The sequence below is a fragment of the Triticum aestivum genome, chromosome 4D, assembly GCF_018294505.1.
Source record: "Triticum aestivum cultivar Chinese Spring chromosome 4D, IWGSC CS RefSeq v2.1, whole genome shotgun sequence".
NCBI lineage: Eukaryota > Viridiplantae > Streptophyta > Magnoliopsida > Poales > Poaceae > Triticum > Triticum aestivum.
The window spans coordinates 264,018,838-264,037,418 of record NC_057805.1 but is presented as its reverse complement, the minus strand read 5'-3'; positions in this window follow the sequence as shown (position 1 = coordinate 264,037,418).

Genomic DNA, 18,581 nt, shown 5'->3' with positions numbered 1-18,581 from the left:
TGAATTTTGCTAGGGGCCACGACCGAAGTGGCGGCCCTGAAGAAGGCGCTGTCCGAGGACGAAGCCAAAGCGGCCAAGGAGTGCACCGAGCGTGAGAAGCAAGAGGCCCGAGTCGGCGAGGTTCAGCAAGAGCTCCTGGAGTTTGTCAAGAAGTACAAGTCCTTGGAGTGTGACTCTAAGACGCAAGGGTCCGAGCTTGCGAAGGCCCTCGGGAACGCACAAAATGCCAAGGCCGAAGCCCAAAAGGCCCTCCAGGAAATTGAGGCAGTTAAGAAGATAGCGGCGGGTAAGCCATTCATTATGCAAAGCAAGCATGTGAAGGAAACTTTCCTTTTACTTACCTAATTTGGAGCTCTCTAGGAGCGTTCGCAGATCTACCCAGCATTGTGTCGGATGCCGCGGAGTTCTACCAGCCCGAGGAAGGGTGCTCGACGGAGAAGTTGTTCTGGTCTCAGTATACTGGGACCGAACATCGGATGCTCTTGAGCGACCAGTTGAAGCAACTGGTCGAGCTTCACAAGGCGGCCGAACTGGCCATGAAGGGTCTTATAGTCCGGATGTCGCCTGGCGAGCCCCTCCCTGGCAGCTATTTCGTCCTGGTAAGGCGGCTTGTGAACGCCTGCCCACGGTTTGAAGTCATAAAGCGGCCCGTCTGCATTGAGGGTGCGCGCAGGGCTTTTGCCCGGGTGAAAGTGCACTGGGCGAAGATGGACGCCGAAAAGCTGGTGAAGGAGGGGCCGCCGGAGGGCAAGGAGCATCGCCACCCCGAAAAGTATTATGACAGTGTCCTAAAGGGTGCTCGACTTGTGGCAGAGGAATGTGCTAAGGATGTAATATTTGAATGAAAGTACTCATGTGATCCTGTAATATGAAACGAGTTCATGTGCACTATGTAACCCTTGTTAATTTAAAATATTACCTTATGTGCGGTCGTTTATAAAATTTGAGAGTTGGCCAGTCGTCGGCTTCTGCCCCAATGTAACTAGTACTGAGGTGTTCGGGATAAACCCGATCACTCTTTATCCCAGTTTTGGGTCCTTCGAAGGAGGTGTTCAGCACAACGAACCAGGCAATCAGACTATAAAGCTTTATCACTCTCACTTAGACTTGCCTGCATGCGGCCCACAGCGTGGCTGAGCAGCAAGCCATATGGCCCATCTTCATCAACAAGGCATCCAAGACCCTCGCGAGGGTCCAAGACTCGCGAGGGGACGACGCAAGACCTCCTCTGGAGTAGCATAGCTAGGCAGGCTCACGAGGAGCGGAGATATCAAGGCGGGGCAAACCTCACGAGGCCCTCGTGACGTGAGCCATGACGCACGACACCAGGCCAGCGCCAGCGCGCGCAGCGTCCTTATTTCCTCTTTGGTGCTAAGGAGGCCAGCGCAGGCGAGGAGTACCGAGACATCAGGCAAAGGTTGCTATATTGGTGCAACGAGACCAAGACCAGGTGGACGGCAAGACGGAGGTCATCATGGAGCCCAAGACGGCTTCACCACCAGAGCTTCTCGCAGGCGAAGACCGCTTTTGTCAGGATAGCTTGTACTAGCTGTCCTCCTTCAAACCTGCCCGCCGTTATTGCCTCCCTTCCCGCTCATTATTTGGGAAGAGGACCAGGGCCTATATAAGTAGAGCTAGCCACCATAGTAGGCGCATCTCATCTTAGCTTGATCCAACCTGATCGAGAGCCTAGCCACAAGAACACCTCAACCTCAGGAGGTTGTTCTTCCCTTGTACTATTCATCATCAGCCCAAGAGGCAATCCACCACCACCACACTGGAGTAGGGTATTACACCACAACGGTGGCCTGAACCAGTATACACCTCGTGTGTTTCTGTGTTGCGAGTTCGTCGAGTTCGTCCGCGAGATCTTAGCGAGCTAGGGCGCAGATCAGTAGGAGGGAAAGACTTCGCGCGCACCCCAGTGTTTGAACCTTAAGGGTTTGCCGGAACCCCACATCCGACATTTGGTGTGCCAGGTAGGGGTGCACCATAGTTTCCCTTCCATCAGTTTGTTGCTCCATCGCTCCGTCGTCTCCATGGCAGACGCTCGCCGTGCTCGAGCTGAGCATCGGGCTGCCCTCACCGCCCGCGTCGCTCTTACGGTTCCTGTCGGCGGGCCACCTCGTCGTTCTCCCTCTCCCGCCGCCAACGCTGCCACCGGCCTTGCGGGGAACGAGCAGCAGGCGTCCTTGCTGCATCCTTCGGTACGGCAGGACGGCCGCACCGCTACTCCATCGCTGACCCCTGCTGGTTCTTCGTCTCACGCGCGCCGCGCTCCCATGGAGGCACGGGCCGCGCTCCTCGCGGCGAACGAACTCCTGCATTACTGCCCCATCGACGACCTCTACGAGGAGTGGCTCGACCGCGTCGCCGAGCTCGTCCGCACCGCAGGGAGCTCTCCGGCGCCGTCCCACTCTCTGCCTCCCCCTGAACCAGCCACGGGCGACGAGGCTTATGGCGTGGCTCCACCACCTCAGCCCCAAGACGGTGCCTTGGCACCAAGGCGCGCGGCTCCACGGCGTGATCCACCGCGCCCGGTGCCCGCGCGCGAAGAGAGAAGCTGTCAAGAAATTCCACAGCCGCGAGAAGCTGCGCCTGCGCTCCCTGCGCCACCTCGTCAAGACCGCGCACCACCCGCAGCGGCGCAGCGCGAACCTCGTCAAGACCAAGCTCCACCTCCAAAGCGAGCCCCGACAACCACGACCGGCTTCCGTGCCTTCACCCCCGAGCTATGTAGCGTCGCCTGGCCAGGCATATTCAAGCCAGATCGGCCTCCTCGCTACGAAGGCACTGCCGACCCCACGGAGTTCCTGCAGCTCTATGAGCTGAGTATCGAAGTGGCCAACGACGACGAAAAAGCCATGGCGAACTGGTTTCCCATGGCTCTCAAGGATGGAGCCCACTCCTGGCTCCTGAACCTGCACCACGGTTCGACCTCCTCCTGGGAAGAGATGCGCGATCGCTTTGTCGCCAACTTCCAGGGCACTCGCGACCGCCCACCGGCCATGGGTGACCTACGCCGCATCAAGCAACAACTAGGAGAGACCCTCCAGAAGTACATCCAGCGCTGCAACAGCACCCCCCTCAAGATCCCCAAGGTCACGGACGAAGCCATCATCTCCGCGTTCTCAGACGGTGTTCGTGACGTCAAGATGAAGTAAGAGCTCGCCATCCACGAGGAACTCTGCACATCTCAGGAGCTGTTCAACCTGGCGACGAAGTGCGCAAGAGCTGAGGAGGGGCGCCTCTCTCTCCTTGAGGTGCCAGCCGTGGGCGCGGAGGATAAGAAGGCCAAGACCAAGGACGTGAAGCGCAAGGAGGCAGTTGTGCTCGCAGCGGAGCCCGACACCAAGCGGGGCAGAGATCAGTCCGAGTCATCCATGAACGGCCGACCGTTCTGTGCCTTCCACAACCTGAACACGCACAACACCAGCGACTGTCAAGAGCACAGAGCCATACGGGAAGGACGCTACGGTCGACGCCCCGAGCGCAACGACCGGGGCTATAGACGCGAAGGAGGACGAGGAGGCGGACGCTGGGACAACCGTGGCCCGTGCCAGGAGTGGCGTGACCGGCCTCGTGAGGACCGCTGGCAGGACCAACCTCGCGAGGGCGCCTGGAGGGACCCGCCTCGTGAGGATCGCCCCCAGGGCAACACCGGTCTTCCCCCTCTGCCGCCACCAAGAAGAAACGACGACCACCACCAGGATGAGGGGGCTCGGGGCTTCCAGGAGCCGCGTGCAATCGCCTGCCTCTTGGGCGGCGCCAAGGCCCCAGCCTCTCAGCGCATCTTCAAACAGTTCGCTCGCGAGGTGAACGCGGTGCTCCCCAAGCTCGAGGCCACGCGCCCGCTCAGATGGTCCCAATGCGCCATCACTTTCAATTCGGCGGATCAGCTCAAGTGCGCAGCCACCGCTGGCGCCCTCGCTATGCTGTGCTCTCAAGTCATCAGCAATGTGCAGGTCACCAAGACCCTCATCGACGGCGGCGCAGGGCTCAACGTCCTGTCCATCGACACGTTCGACAACCTCCAAGTGCCATATGAACAGCTCCAGCCAACCAAGCCTTTCTCAGGAGTGACCGACGGCTCCACCACACCGATAGGGCAGGTCCGCCTGCCTGTCACCTTCGGGGAGCGCAAGAACTACCGCACCGAGCTCATCGACTTCGATGTTGCGCACATCCGCCTGCCGTACAATGCCATCCTCAGGTATCCAGCCCTGGCCAAGTTCATGGCAGTCACTCATCATGGCTACAACGTTCTCAAGATGCCAGGAAGCAGAGGAATCATCACGGGTCCGTGTGAAGAGAGGGATGCGGTGTGCTCCCTTGAGCGCGCCTTTCAAGCCGCGGCGATTGACGACCCCGACAGCAGAAATGAAGGCCCTCCAGAGGCCATCCCAAGAAGAAGCTGCCGCGCCGCGCAGGACCTCAAGAGGATGGCGTCGCGGCAGGACCCTCATCAGGATCAGCGCCCCCTCCAGGGGCGCCTCCCTCCATCGCATAGGAAAGCGCGCCCGGCGCCCTCCTTGGGCAGGGCTCAGGGGCTCTCTTCTGGAGGGCCTCAGACCTTGGCAACCTCACGAGGGAGGCACTTGGGCACCACTTGGAAGCGTGCTTCACGGCACGTGTTCCTTGGGAGAGCACGGGGCAAGGAGTGCCCACCACTCAGGAGTTCATCACCAAGACCACTCAGGAACTGCCAGATGCAAGGGCCATGCGCGGCAACAACCGCTCACCAGGGGAAGCTCCGCATCCTGGAGAGGATGCTGGGCTACGTGTCTGCATCGACATCCCCGGGCTCAACAGGGCGCATCTCAGGAGCGTTTCTGGCCTTCGCATGTGGGCCGCTGTGAGGGCCTGCCGCACAGCTACGTTCGCATGCCCTTCGGCTTGCCGAGCGTGGCGTCAGCCTATCAACGCGGCCTGCGGGGTGTCCTGGCGGCTCAGGAAGCCAGGTACCGTGCCGTCCTGGAGGAGATGGAGACGGTCTTCAGGGAACCTCCTGAACCCCCAGAGCCTCCCGAGGCTCGGGGTCCCGGTGGCTCATGAGGAGTCATTTCTTCAATGCGCGCCTTCACCTGCACCAACTCTACTTCGTCTACAGAACCAGGTGACATCTTCCAAGCTCGTTTAAGCTGGGAGCGCCCCTTGGGCTGCATTATTCCCAGGCCACGTGGGTCCGTCCCTGTGGCGTGTATCCCTTTTGCTTATGTCTTTAGCTTACCTTGTTGGGGGTCGCCCCTCGGGCTGCATCATCCCCAAGCCTCTGGGGCTGGACCCGGTGGCATGTATCTTCCTGCATTTGTCCAAGTTGATCTGCTCTCCATGCTTAGCCTGCCAACGACTATCACCTGCTCGATTACCGCCCGCCACGGGTCTGTTCATCCTATGCAATTCGCTTGCACGTTAAAAGGGGGATCCTGAGCATCGCGACTCAGGAGCTCTTACTGGCTCTCCAGCCCTCACCCCTGGCCTTGACCACGGCATCGCGACCTGGCATACCAGCGGCGGCTGAGCTCGCTCAAGGGCTGGGACCTGAGGACGTAGAGTGCTTGCATCTAACCGTCTTGCAGGAACATATAATCACCAAGACTCAAGACCAGGCGCAACCCGCCTTGAGGTAGGGCCTCGTGAGTCCCGTGCTGGTTCACGAGTGCCCAGATACACCTCGCAGCCCTGTCGTGCAAGCCACGTGTCAGGGCGGGGCTGTACACGCCCCGGGGGCTCCTCCCGGATGGGGCCCCCATCCCACGCCCAAGTGGAAGCACCATGCTCCGCGCTGGCTGTCGATACTGCCGAGGAGCGGCTATGCCCGTGCACAAGCGGAAGCACTATGCTCCGCGCTGGTGATAAACAACTGAGGGCGATGTCGGTGTCAAAACCGGTGGATCTCGGGTAGGGGGTCCCGAACTATGCGTCAAAAGGCGGATGATAACAGGAGGCGGGGGACACGATGTTTACCCAGGTTCGGGCCCTCTCGATGGAGGTAATACCCTACTTCCTGCTTGATTGATCTTGATGATATGAGTATTACAAGATTTGATCTACCACGAGATCGTAGAGGCTAAACCCTAGAAGCTGGCCTATGGTATGATTGTTGTTGTCCTACGGACTAAACCCTCCGGTTTATATAGACACCGGAGGGGGCTAGGGTTACACAGAGTTGGTTACAAGGGAGGAGATCTACATATCTGTATTGCCAAGCTTGCCTTCCACGCCAAGGAGAGTCCCATCCGGACACGGGTCGAAGTCTTCAATCTTGTATCTTCATAGTCCAACAGTCTGGCCAAAGGACATAGTCCGGCTGTCCGAGGACCCCCTAATCTAGGACTCCCTCAGTAGCCCCCGAACCAGGCTTCAATGGCGATGAGTCCGGCGTGCAGATTGTCTTCGGCATTGCAAGGTGGGTTCTTCTCCAAATTCTGAATACTTGTTTGAGCAGTGTTCGGCTTCCCATAAATGTTGCACTCCTTGGCTTCCGGGCCTAATAATGGATATTCTCCACGTGTCGAGCGAATGCGAGAAGTCGGGGCATTTTTACAATTGCCACCCTAGCCATGTGGGTAAATCGTCTATTAAAGAGACGGGGATTCTCAGATCCAGATCACACCATCCTCCCACAGCGAGTATCCGTCGGAGCGCGCCCGGAAAAAATCCATTCCAACATGGCCGGTCGTCCCAGCTCTTCCTCTCGCTCCCGTAGCCCTAAGCACGGCAATTGGAAGAAGTGTTCCATCCCCCACAGCCAATTAGTAGAGTTGTAGACCCAGGGATTTCTCCCTCCAGCGTATATGGTCCCCGTTCGAGCCAAGCTCGCCACCTATAACGGCGGGGAGCAAGCGAAGATCTTTCCCAGCCCATCCATGGGGGAGCGGGTATGCCTCGTCCCTTACTTATTAAGAGGGCTTGGATTTCCAATTCATCCGTTTCTTCGCGGGCTCCTGGAGTTCTATGGCCTCCGGCTGCATAATTTCACTCCCGCCTCCATATTACACATTGCTGGCTATGTCGCCCTCTATGAGCTGTTTCTGGGCTGTGAAGCTCATTTTGAGCTATGGAAGAGGCTATTCTGCCTCGTACCCCGCACACAGGAGGGGTCACTGTACCAAGTGGGCGGAGCCGAAATATGGCGCATCGCCGGGACCGGATACCTGTCCGATACTCCAAAGAAGACATCCGAGGACTGGCCTTCGGAGTGGTTTTATATGGAGGACGTCCCTCTTCCGGTCCCTATTCAGATGGGCCTCTCTGAGTTCGACAATGCTCCCCTGAAGAAACTCCGCAGCTGGCGCCCTCGGAGCCCTTAGGAGGAAGATAACGGAGAAGTCCTTTACCTGGTGGGCCGGATAAAAATGTTGGCTCAATCAGGACTGACAATAATCAAGGTTATGTCAATGTATAATGCGGGGGGTACAACCACTTTAATATCGAGGGCACCCCATGTGGCACTTTAACGGGGAAGATGGTGCCACCCGCTGCGGGCGTAAGGGACCGGACTCAGTTGCTGCTCTAGCAAAAATTCTGTCCGATTTGTACAAGGGAGAGGAAGAGGAGTTCATCCGCATTAAGCCACGTGATGGATTCTCCATGTACAACCCTCCAAGCTGGGAGAGCTATCACTTTTTACTCCCAGCCTTCCCGCATTCTTCGTCATAAGTACTTACCTTGCCGATTCATGGCAGGAAATGCGAAAAGCTGTAAGGGAGGTCAACAGCCCGCCTCCACAACCGAGGGACCCTGACTGGGCCCTTGATCCCGGACTCGAAGAGGATCCGGACATATTTGTGGAGCTGATCGACAGGACATTCTATCAATTGAGCTGCGATGATGCCATGGTGGCCATCGTAGCCGACTATCCTGGGCTACTCCCTGCATCGCATGTAAGTAAAACCGGAGTCCCAACTTCCGAGAAGGATCCCCTTTTTTGCACTTCACCTACCGTACACCTATGGTGTCTTACAGGGAAGGCCCTCGGGACGCCATGCCGAACCCGTAGTGACTCGCCAACAAGGGTAGGCCCTCGGGTAGGCTAAAAAGGAAGGCGGTCAGGACTGAGACGCTGTCGCAGAGGTATGATACAAAACCTCGCTCCGTGGTTGTCGTCTTTTAAAACATAATAACGTCCATGTTTCCTAGTAGGAAAAACGCTCGGTGGACTAGGTCCGAAGAGGTTGCCGATCACGCCTCCACCAGTCGGGCTCCAGGGCCGGACATAGAGGCGGAAGCTAACACGGGGCGAACGCCGGATGCTCCTCCTACAGAGGATGCGGATAGATTATCCGCTACAAATTCCGAAGTGGAGAGCGCCATGAATCACAGGCGTCGCCGGGCCGTACTCCGTGACGCTTGTTTCTCCCAAGAGGCGTTTGATGCCTTCAACTCAGGAGACGCGTACATCCGTGCCGCTCAAAATGGTCTTGCTAGAGCCACGGACCAGTATGTAAAGGATATACGGGTAAGAAAATCTGATGATTATATATATTAGTAGCCCCTGAGACTTGAAACAGTTGACACAACTGATTTAAGGATCATTATTTGTGCAGGTTCTTACAGAGAAGAATACCCAATTGTCTCAAGAGCTGGAAGAGGGCAAAGCCCAGCTACGGGCCGCAGTTGCCGCATTGAAGGAGTCCGAGAAGGCCCCCTCTGGTAACACTTGTTTCCATTGCAAAGAATGACAGGTACCAGATAGTATGCGGCATGCATGCAAATCTAACAATAGATGTTGCAGATGACTCCGGAGTGAATCCGGAGGCCGTGCCGGGGGATGCGCAATGTCCTAATCGACAGCTAAATGCTAGCGAGCGTATGCTTACGCGGGTTAGGCAGGAGAAAAAGGATCTCGAAGACGCCAATATCCAGCTGGGCATGGAACTGAAAGATGTTCGAGCCCAGCTTGCGGACTCCGTGAAGGAGAATAAGCGGCTTCGACGCGGCATTTTCAGTAAGTGCTTGAACGAACTTTTGAAAGAGTTCGGCGAAGAAGCCGGCTAACAGAGTCTTGTCTGCAGGTATGCTGACGGGTCGTCCCGCGGAGGAGATGCCCGGGTCTGCGGGTGATCTTCTGCCAGAGCTCTCACAACTGCACGAACAAGTTCGGCAGGTGATGCAGGGTATTGCCCAAGCCTTGTGGCCATCCGCCTCCCCACCAGGAGGCATGGGGGAGCTTATAGAGAAGCTCAAGGGAGTGCGGCAGTGGTTCCGATTATGGAAGATATCAGCCTGCCGACCAGGTGCAAGGGAAGCCTGGGCCATGGTGAAGACGCGATATACCAAAGCTGAGCCAAACCACATGGCCGAGGTCGGACCTGTGGGGCCTGATGGGAAAGAGATCCCCGCCAGTTTGGTGTATGACCAAGTAGAATTAGCCGCAAAGTATTCCCAACAGGATTGTAGGCTAGACAGCCTGTTGGATGGTATAGAAGAAGAATTCAGTCAGTCTAAGTGACTGTGTACTTCAAGTGACGTATATTGTCCCTAGCCGGATTGTAAATCATTTGTCATGGCGGACCTTTTTGCTTCGACCGATACCCGCTTAGTTATGTAAAAACCGGGGTACGCGTGGAAACCAAGCGTAGGGGCCATAAGTGCTTGAACAGACAAGTACCCAACTAGCTATGTTATATTACATGGATAGTAAGAAACATCTTCCAGTGAGAATAGTTCTGTTAGGGGTTCCTTTCCCTGGGTACGCATGCCCTAATGTGCATGTCCGAACTGCGAAAAGAGACGCAGGCTATAAACATCTGGGGGCATGTATAAAAATAAAGAAAAGTCATCTTTTGTTCACCGACCGAGTATTCCCTTAAGAACGCTAGCTTTCGGCTTCACCCAATCTGAGGTACACATCCGGCTGACCCGGCAGTAACAATCGCAGAGGTGCTCCCCTTATGCCCTATCCGAATTAACGGGAACGTAGGGCATAAACACAAGAGCCAGGCAACCCTGCTTGGCCAAAACTTAAGTCATATCGATGCATATAATGGTGAAAAAAGGTACATGTGGAAGAATAACACATGTGTGGGGCATAAAGCCGGGAAAATAGTTATATTAAGCTTCTGTATAAGAAGCCCCTAGGTATAATGAGCGCGATTAGCACGTCAAGATTGTGTAGTCAAGACACAATTTAGCATTTTAAGGCCATGAAGAAAAGGAAAAAAGTAGAGAGAAAGAGAGAAAAGACAGTTAACGGATATGTAAAGAATTGACGGAGGTAAGGAGATGAACATAGAGTTCGGCACTAGGCGTAGAACCTTCAGAGTCTGGTTGCGTTCCATGGGTTTGGCTCGAGTTGATTATCCGATGCATCCCGCAGACGGTACGCTCCACCGGTCAGAACCTGGTCAATAATGAAGGGACCTTCCCATTTGGGCTTGAGCTGGTTCTTTTTCTTCTTCGGTAGGCGTAGAACGAGTTCGCCAACGTTATAAGCTTTGGCCCGTACTTCTCTGCTTTGATAACTTCGAGCCTGTTGCTGATAGAATGCGGAACGGGCTTTTGCCACCTCACGCTCCTCCTCCAGGGCGTACAAACTGTCCTGCCGATCGAGCGCGGCCTCTTTTTCTTCATACATGCGCACTCGAGGTGAGTCATGAATTATGTCGCAGGGCAGTACCGCCTCTGTGCCGTACACCATAAAAAACGGTGTGTATCCGGTAGTGCGATTCGGCGTGGTGCGCAGCCCCCATAGTACGGAGTCGAGCTCCTCTACCCAGTGCGTGTTTGATTCCTTTAAGGACCACACTAATCTGGGTTTAATGCCGCTCATGATAAGACCATTTTCTCGCTCGACTTGACCGTTAGTTTGCGGGTGATAGACAGAAGCATAATCGAGCTTGATGCCCATGTTGCTGCACCAAAGTCTTACCTCGTCGGCTGTAATGTTCGAGCCGTTGTCGGTGATGATGCTGTGGGGGATGCCATAACGGTGTACAACCCCAGATATGAAGTCTATCACTGGTCCGGATTCAACAGTTTTGACTGGTTTGGCTTCTATCCATTTGGTGAATTTGTCCACCATGACCAATAGGTATTTTTTCTTATGGGTTCCCCCTTTGAGGGGTCCGACCATATTAAGCCCCCAGACCGCAAAGGGCCAAGTAATGGGGATTGTTTGGAGAGCGGTAGGCGGCATATGGCTTTGGTTTGCAAAAAGCTAGCTACCGACGCAACGTTGAACAAGGTCCTGTGCGTCTGCTCGGGCTGTTGGCCAATAGAAACCTGTACGGAAGGCCTTGCTTACAAGGGGCCGGGGTGCGGCGTGGTGGCCGCCGAGTCCAGCATGGATTTCTGCCAAAAGCTTCCACCCTTCCTCTTCGGAGATGCACCTTTGAAGGACTCTGGTAGTGCTTTTCTTGTAAATCTCTCCCTCGTGGACCTTGTAGGCTTTAGACCGCCGCACTATGCAGCGTGCCTCATTTTGGTCCTCGGGTAGTTCCTGCCTGGTTAGGTAGGCCAGGAATGGTTCTGTCCACAGGGCGACGACGGCCATTATCATGTGGGCTGAAGGTGTTATTTCGGTGGCAGAGCCTCCGATTGTGTCAGAGTGTTCGGTATCTGGTGTTGTGGCCGTGTCTGGACTATTGTTACCGGTGTCCCCTTCCCATACCACGGATGGCTTAAACAACCTTTCCAAGATGATGTTAGGTGGGATAGGGTCGCGCTTAGCACCGATACGGGCGAGGATATCCGCCGCCTGATTGTTTTCCCTAGCCACATGATGGAATTCAAGCCCTTCGAACCGAGCTGACATTTTGAGGACGGCGTTGCGATAAGCCGCCATTTTCGGATCCTTGGCATCGAAGTCTCCATTTATTTGAGATATTGCAAGGTTCGAGTCCCCACGCACCTCCAGGCGTTGAATGCCCATGGAAACTGCCATCCGGAGACCATGTAACAGGGCCTCGTATTCGGCTGCCTTGTTGGAGTCTGTGTACAATATTTGGAGTACGTATTGGACTGTATCTCCGGTGGGGGACGTCAGGACGACGCCAGCCCCCAGACCAGCCAGCATTTTAGAGCCGTTGAAGTGCATGATCCAATTGGAGTACGCGCCGTATTCTTTAGGGAGTTCGGCTTCTGTCCACTCGGCGACAAAATCGGCCAGTACTTGCGACTTAATGGCTCGCCATGATCTATATGTTATGTCGAACGGGAGTATCTCGATAGCCCATTTGGCAATCCGGCCCGTGGCATCGCGGTTGTTTATTATGTCGTTGAGTGGTACTTTCGAGGCCACTGTAATTGAACACTCTTGAAAGTAGTGTCGTAATTTCTGGGATGCCATAAATACCGCGTATGCTATCTTTTGATAATGTGGGTACCGTGATTTGCATGGAGTGAGGACAGTGGATACATAATATACCGGCTTTTGAAGTGGGAACTTATGTCCGTCCGTCTCTCGTTCGACGACGAGCACTGCGCTTACAACTTGGTGAGTTGCTGCTATATATAACAGCATTGCTTCGCCTACATTTGGCGCGGCCAAGATTGGGTTGGTGGCCATGATGGCTTTTATTTCTTCCAATCCGGCGGTGGCCGCGTCTGTCCACTCGAAGTGTTCGGTGCGCCGAAGAAGGCGATAAAGGGGTAGTGCCTTTTCTCCTAATTGGGAGATAAAGTGGCTTAAGGCCGCCACGCATCCAGTTAACTTCTGGATTTGCTTGAGGTCAGTTGGGATAGCCAACTGTGACAGAGCTCGGATTTGCTTCAATTCCTCTACTGGAGATGATGAAGCCCAGGAGCTTTCTGGCGGGCACGCCGAAAAGACATTTTTCCGGATTGAGCTTGATGTCGTGTTCGGAGATTGTCGAACGTGAGCCTCAAGTCTTCTATTAAGGATTCGATGTGTCTGGTTTTAACGACCACATCGTCTACGTATGCCTCCACTGCTTTGCCGATCTGTTTTTCCAGACATGTCTAAATCATGCGTTGATACGTTGCACCGGCGTTTTTGAGCCCGAAGGGCATTGTGTTAAAACAGAAGGGGCCGTATGGAGTGATAAATGCCGTTGCGGCTTGATCGGACTCCGCCATCTTAATTTGGTGGTAACCGGAGTATGCGTCGAGGAAGCACAATGAGTCATGTCCTGCAGTAGTGTCGATAATTTGATCGATGCGGGGGAGGGGGAAGGGATCCTTGCGGCAAGCCTTGTTAAGGTCCTTGAAATCGACACATAGGCGCCAGGATTTATCCTTCTTTGGTACCATCACCAGGTTTGCTAGCCAGTCCGGATGTTTTATTTCTCTAATGAATCCGGCCTCCAGTAACTTGGGTAGCTCCTCTCCCATGGCTTGTCGCTTAGGTTCAGAGAAACGCCGAAGAGTCTGCTTGACCGGCTTGAATCTCTTTAGAATGTTAAGGCTATGCTCGGCCAGCCTGCGTGGGATTCCTGGCATGTCTGAAGGATGCCAGGCAAATATGTCCCAATTCTCACGCAGGAACTCCCGTAGTGCGGCGTCTACAGCGGGGTTTAACTGTGCCCCGATGGATGCTGTTTTTGTAGGGTCCGTTGGGTGGACTTGGAATTTGACTATTTCATCCGCTGGTTTAAAAGAGGTGGACTTGGATCTTTTGTCGAGTATCACGTCATCCCTGTCCACTGTGGAGCGCAGCGCAGTTAATTCCTCGGCCGCGAGGGCTTCGGATAATGCCTCGAGGGCCAGTGCGGCTGTTTTGTTTTCGGCGCGGAGTGCTATGTCCGGATCACTAGCTAGAGTGATGATTCCATTGGGCCCGGGCATTTTGAGCTTCATGTACCCGTAATGGGGTATGGCTTGGAAGATCGTGAATGCCTCCCGCCCTAGAAGGGCGTGGTATCTGCTACTGAACGGGGCTACATGGAATGTAATTTCTTCGGACCCATAATTCTCCGGCGTGCCGAATACCACATCTAGTGTGATTTTCCCGGCGCATCGTGCCTCCCGACTAGGGATGATTCCTCTGAAGGTCGTGCTGCTTTGCACAATGCAGTTTCTCTCTGTTTCCATTTTTTGAAGAGTCTCCTCATAAATGAGGTTTAATCCGCTGCCGCCGTCCATGAACACTTTAGTAAGCCGAAAGCCGTCCACAATTGGACTAAGGACCAAGGCGGCTGGTGCTCGGGCGGTTCGGAATTTAGGTTCGTCACCGGCATTAAAAGGTGATAGCCGTGTCGCTCCATGGATTTATTGCTGCCACGTGGCAGACTTCGGCAAGGCTGCGGAGTGCTCGCTTACGCCTATTATTTGAGGCGAGGTCTCGAAGGCTGTCAATATTGTATTGTTGTTATCCACGGGGTGGTGCTCTGCAGTATTTTTAATGAGGAGATCCTCGCCGCTCTTGGCCACCTGCCGGACTACCCAACATGCTCTAAGGCTGTGTGTTGGTATGGTATCCGCTGTACTGTGAATTTTATGGCCCATTAAGCCATCCCTCCAATACGGTTCCACGCCCTGTAGTGGGCTTTTGCTTCTTTGTAATTGAGTCGGGCGACTTATGAGAGTGCACCCTTTTAGTTCGGACTGGGGGTTTTGTCAGAGCCAGATTATCCCAAAATTTTGTTTGGGTTTTCCAGATGCTTTCCATCGCACAGTACTTCCGTACTATGGCCACCAAGTCAGCGAAGTGTGCTATGTCACGGCGACTTATGGCGTTGAGGATTCCCTTGTCCGTGCAATTATTGCAAAAGAATGAAATTGCGTCTTCCTCGCAACAGTCCTTGACTTTGTTCATTACAAGGAGGAATCTGACCCAATAGTGATGTACTGTCTCCTGGGGCTCTTGCCTAATGTGGGAAAGATCGTTTATATCTGGGTGGATTTAAGTCCGGACCTTGACCCGATCTGAGACCCAGGGGCGGAGGAGTTTCCGATCTTGGAAGTTCGGACTCCGGGATGTTGCCCAGTGGGTCTGGCCTGCTGCCTGATTCTAGGTTCAGGGTTTGGCCGATGTCCTCCCGTAGACGGGTATCCGGCTCGGAGAGCTCGGGAATCCAGACATAGTTTGTCCTCAAGATAGATGAAGAATCGCAGCATTGCTCCTCCACCACCTCTATCTCATGGGTGACCGGCAGAGAGTTAATCTCCCTTTGGTGGGATTTAAGCCCAATCCGATCATAGTCCATAGCGACTCCCAAAGAGGCGATGCGATCCAAGAGCTCATTCAAAGAGGAGAGCTCCATTGGATTCATCTGCTCGGTAAGTTCCGAGCCAATGTGGAGGTTGTTTTCGATGACCCGAGAAGTCATCGTCGGCGCACCGGCCGAACGGGCGGTCATGACGAAGCCGCCTAGTCGGAGAGTTTGGCCTACAGCCAGGGCTCCCCCAGAGGTGATGTTGTCCCTGACAATGTGACGAGCCATCCTTCCTTATGATGATGTCACAGTGGAACTCCCAATGAAAGCACCAATGTCGGTGTCAAAACTGGCGGATCTCGGGTAGGGGGTCCCGAACTGTGCGTCTAAGGCGGATGGTAACAGGAGGTGGGGGACACGATGTTTACCCAGGTTTGGGCCCTCTCGATGGAGGTAATACCCTACTTCCTGCTTGATTGATCTTGATGATATGAGTATTACAAGAGTTGAGCTACCACGAGATCGTAGAGGCTAAACCCTAGAAGCTAGCCTATGTTATGATTGTTCTTGCCCTATGGACTAAACCCTCCGGTTTATATAGACACCGGAGGGGGCTAGGGTTACACAGAGTCGGTTACAAGGGAGGAGATCTACATATCCGTATTGCCAAGCTTGTCTTCCACGCCAAGGAGAGTCCCATCCGGACGCGGGTCGAAGTCTTCCATCTTGTATCTTCATAGTCCAATAGTCCGGCCAAAGGATATAGTCCGGTTGTCCGAGGACCCCCTAATCCAGGACTCCCTCAGGCGACCACACGGTCGTGCCAACCTCAGGGAGCCCGGAGCTCAGCGGCCAGCCTTACCGCAATGCCTCCCCTCGGGAGAGCCACGCATGGGGGCGGGGCGCGGGGGTTGCGCTCGGGTCACGCCCAAGCGCACGCCACCCAACTAGGTCCCCCAGACCTGGGCATCGCGCGCAGGTCCCGAGGCCTCGGCGAGGGCAGGTATGGAAATTGTTTGCACGTCAAGGGGGGCTCCTGAGCATTGCCACTCAGGAGCCTAACTGGTCACGTATCCCCTCACTCTTTGGTCCGTCCTGGTCTCCGGTCGGCCCAATGGCGGTTGAGGTATGCGCGGGGCCGGGCTCTGCCGACGTAGAACATTAGTATACTCTCGCGAACTCTCCCTATAAGCTGTTTGCGTGTCAAGGGGGACTCCTGAGCATTGCGACTCAGGAGCCTAACTGGTCACGTAGCCCCTCGCTCCTTGGTCCGTCCTGGTCTCCGGTCGGCCCAATGGCGGTTGAGGTATGCACGGGGCTGGGCTCTGCCGACGCAGAACGCAAAGCAAATAGGAAGGAAATCGCAAAATCTTGAAGCAAATATTACAAGAATATTGTCCTCACAATACCAAATGAAAAGTCTAAAGGCCTCCACGAGGCCTGATACATGTCGCGGGAACAGAACGGGAAGAATGGCCGCGGGTCACCTCTAGACGTCACCGTCGCCTGCGGAAGGTGCTCCCCCATGAGCAAGTTTGTCTTCACCTTCACCACCCACTGCAAGGTCGACGACATCGCCAGACAGAGGAGCGAAGACAAAGCTGCGGAACTTCCTCAGCAAGGCCCCCACCTGATCTTGCACGGCCGCGGCAGCCGCCTCGTATTGATCTTCAGCTACAGGCTCCAGCAGCTCGTCAAAGCAAGCGTTGGGGTCGCGAAGGTGCAGGTGGCTAAAGACGCGAGTCAGCGTGGCTGAAGAGAGGACGCGAGCTTCTGCCTCCGCTATTGGACCGAGACCATCAACGACCTCCTCAAGCGCCTTCACCACGAGAGGAAGCAGCTGGGCGGGGCCGTCCTCGTCGGTGTCCAGAGGCTTCTCCAGGTCGTGCTCGTAGAGCGTCTTCAGCGCCTTGCGAGATCTCTTCTCGAGATCGGCAAAGGCCACACGGTCTTCGGCAAGGCCTCCCTCATCCCCATCTTCCACTCCAACTCTTCCAACCGGTTGCGCTCGGCGGCCTGCTTCTTCCCCAGCTTCGCCAACTCAGCATCACGGTTCTTGACGGGTTCCTCCCGGGCCTTCATCTCCTCCTCCTTCACTTGGCAGCAGGGCGCCTCTTCGGCGTGCTTGTCGCGCAGGCTCTGCAGCTCGCCCTCCAGCACTTGGCAGTGGTCACGGGCGGCCTTGACGTCTTTTAGCGCTGCCTCACGATCGGCTGCAGTGCTGGCGGCTCCTTGCTTCTCCTTCTCGGAACCCGCAGTAGCCTGGCCCAGCGCTGCGCGAACTGCCAGGTCAGAGTGAAGCCAGCCAGAGGCCAACTCCAAACGCCCGGCCACCAGGAGCGGGTCCGCGCTTAGGAGATCCGCCCGCAGCTGGGTCATCTCCGAAAGGGCACGCTCCAAGACGGCAGCAGGGGCAAAAGAACCAGGGAGTGGAGGTGCAGCAGTTGGAGGAAGCGACATCGTCACCAGGGCTTGGGAGACCGCGGGTTCCGGAGCAGCTGGGACCTCGTCAGCCGCGCCAAGTACCGGCACCTCCGGAGCCAGCGGGGCCATGGGGGCTGATTCCACGCGGCGATGCTCCTCTTGGCCTCGCGAGGACGATCGGGCCGGGGAGATGCGGGCGCTGTTGCCTCCTTTCTCCGCGGGAGGCACGGCCGCTGCTTCTTCCTTCCTCCTCTTCGCCGAAGATGTCGGCCTGATCAACCAAGGGCGAGTATCAGGAAATGACAAGTACAAACAAGGACAAGGCGAAGCTCAAGACACTTACCGATCCACTGCGATGTATTCCACTGACCGCTTGGGAAGCTTGAAGCCTGACAGCTTCGGGACCTGAGGAGCAGGCGTTCGGGCTCCAGCGGCGCCCGGCGGAGCAGAGGCAGAGCCAGAGCCAGCCCTAGGAGATGCCAGGGCGGAGGCGGCACCACGGGCTACCAGCGACGACCTACCCTCTGTCGGGATGAGGGGTTGCTCCCTCTCCCCTTGGAAGGCGTCGGCCTCGGCATCATCAGGAAGGGCGCGGAGAATCTCGGCCTTGCTCAGGGGGGGAAGTCTCCCCCACCTCTTCCAGGGTCTTCTCCGAGTCCACCTCCTCTTCTCCCTCTCCGCGGGACTCACCAGAAGACACCTCCACCGGTTTCTGCGCCGTAGGAACTCCCGGAAGCGCTGGCGGCACCAGCCCGCGCGCATCAAAAGTTAGCCTGGAGGCGACGAATTCCTCCCGGTCCCTGCATTGGAACAGGGGAACGAAGGCGCTAGGCGGGTACTCCTGGTTGTCCCCAACTATGAGGCACAGGACGGCGTCCAATTCATCGCCGGGGAGGTCCCCTGGCCTTAGGCGGGTCTTGTTCTCCTCTTCTTCAAGCTCCCAAAGGGGGCGCGCGCGCGCCTGGAGTGGGGCAACCCACAGCATCAAGAACTCCCTCAGGAGCATCACGCCTGTTACCTTGGCCGACCTCGCGTTGCCCGACTTCTGGTCGGTCATCATCTGCCCCAACACCAATGATGCCCACTCGTTGACGAGCT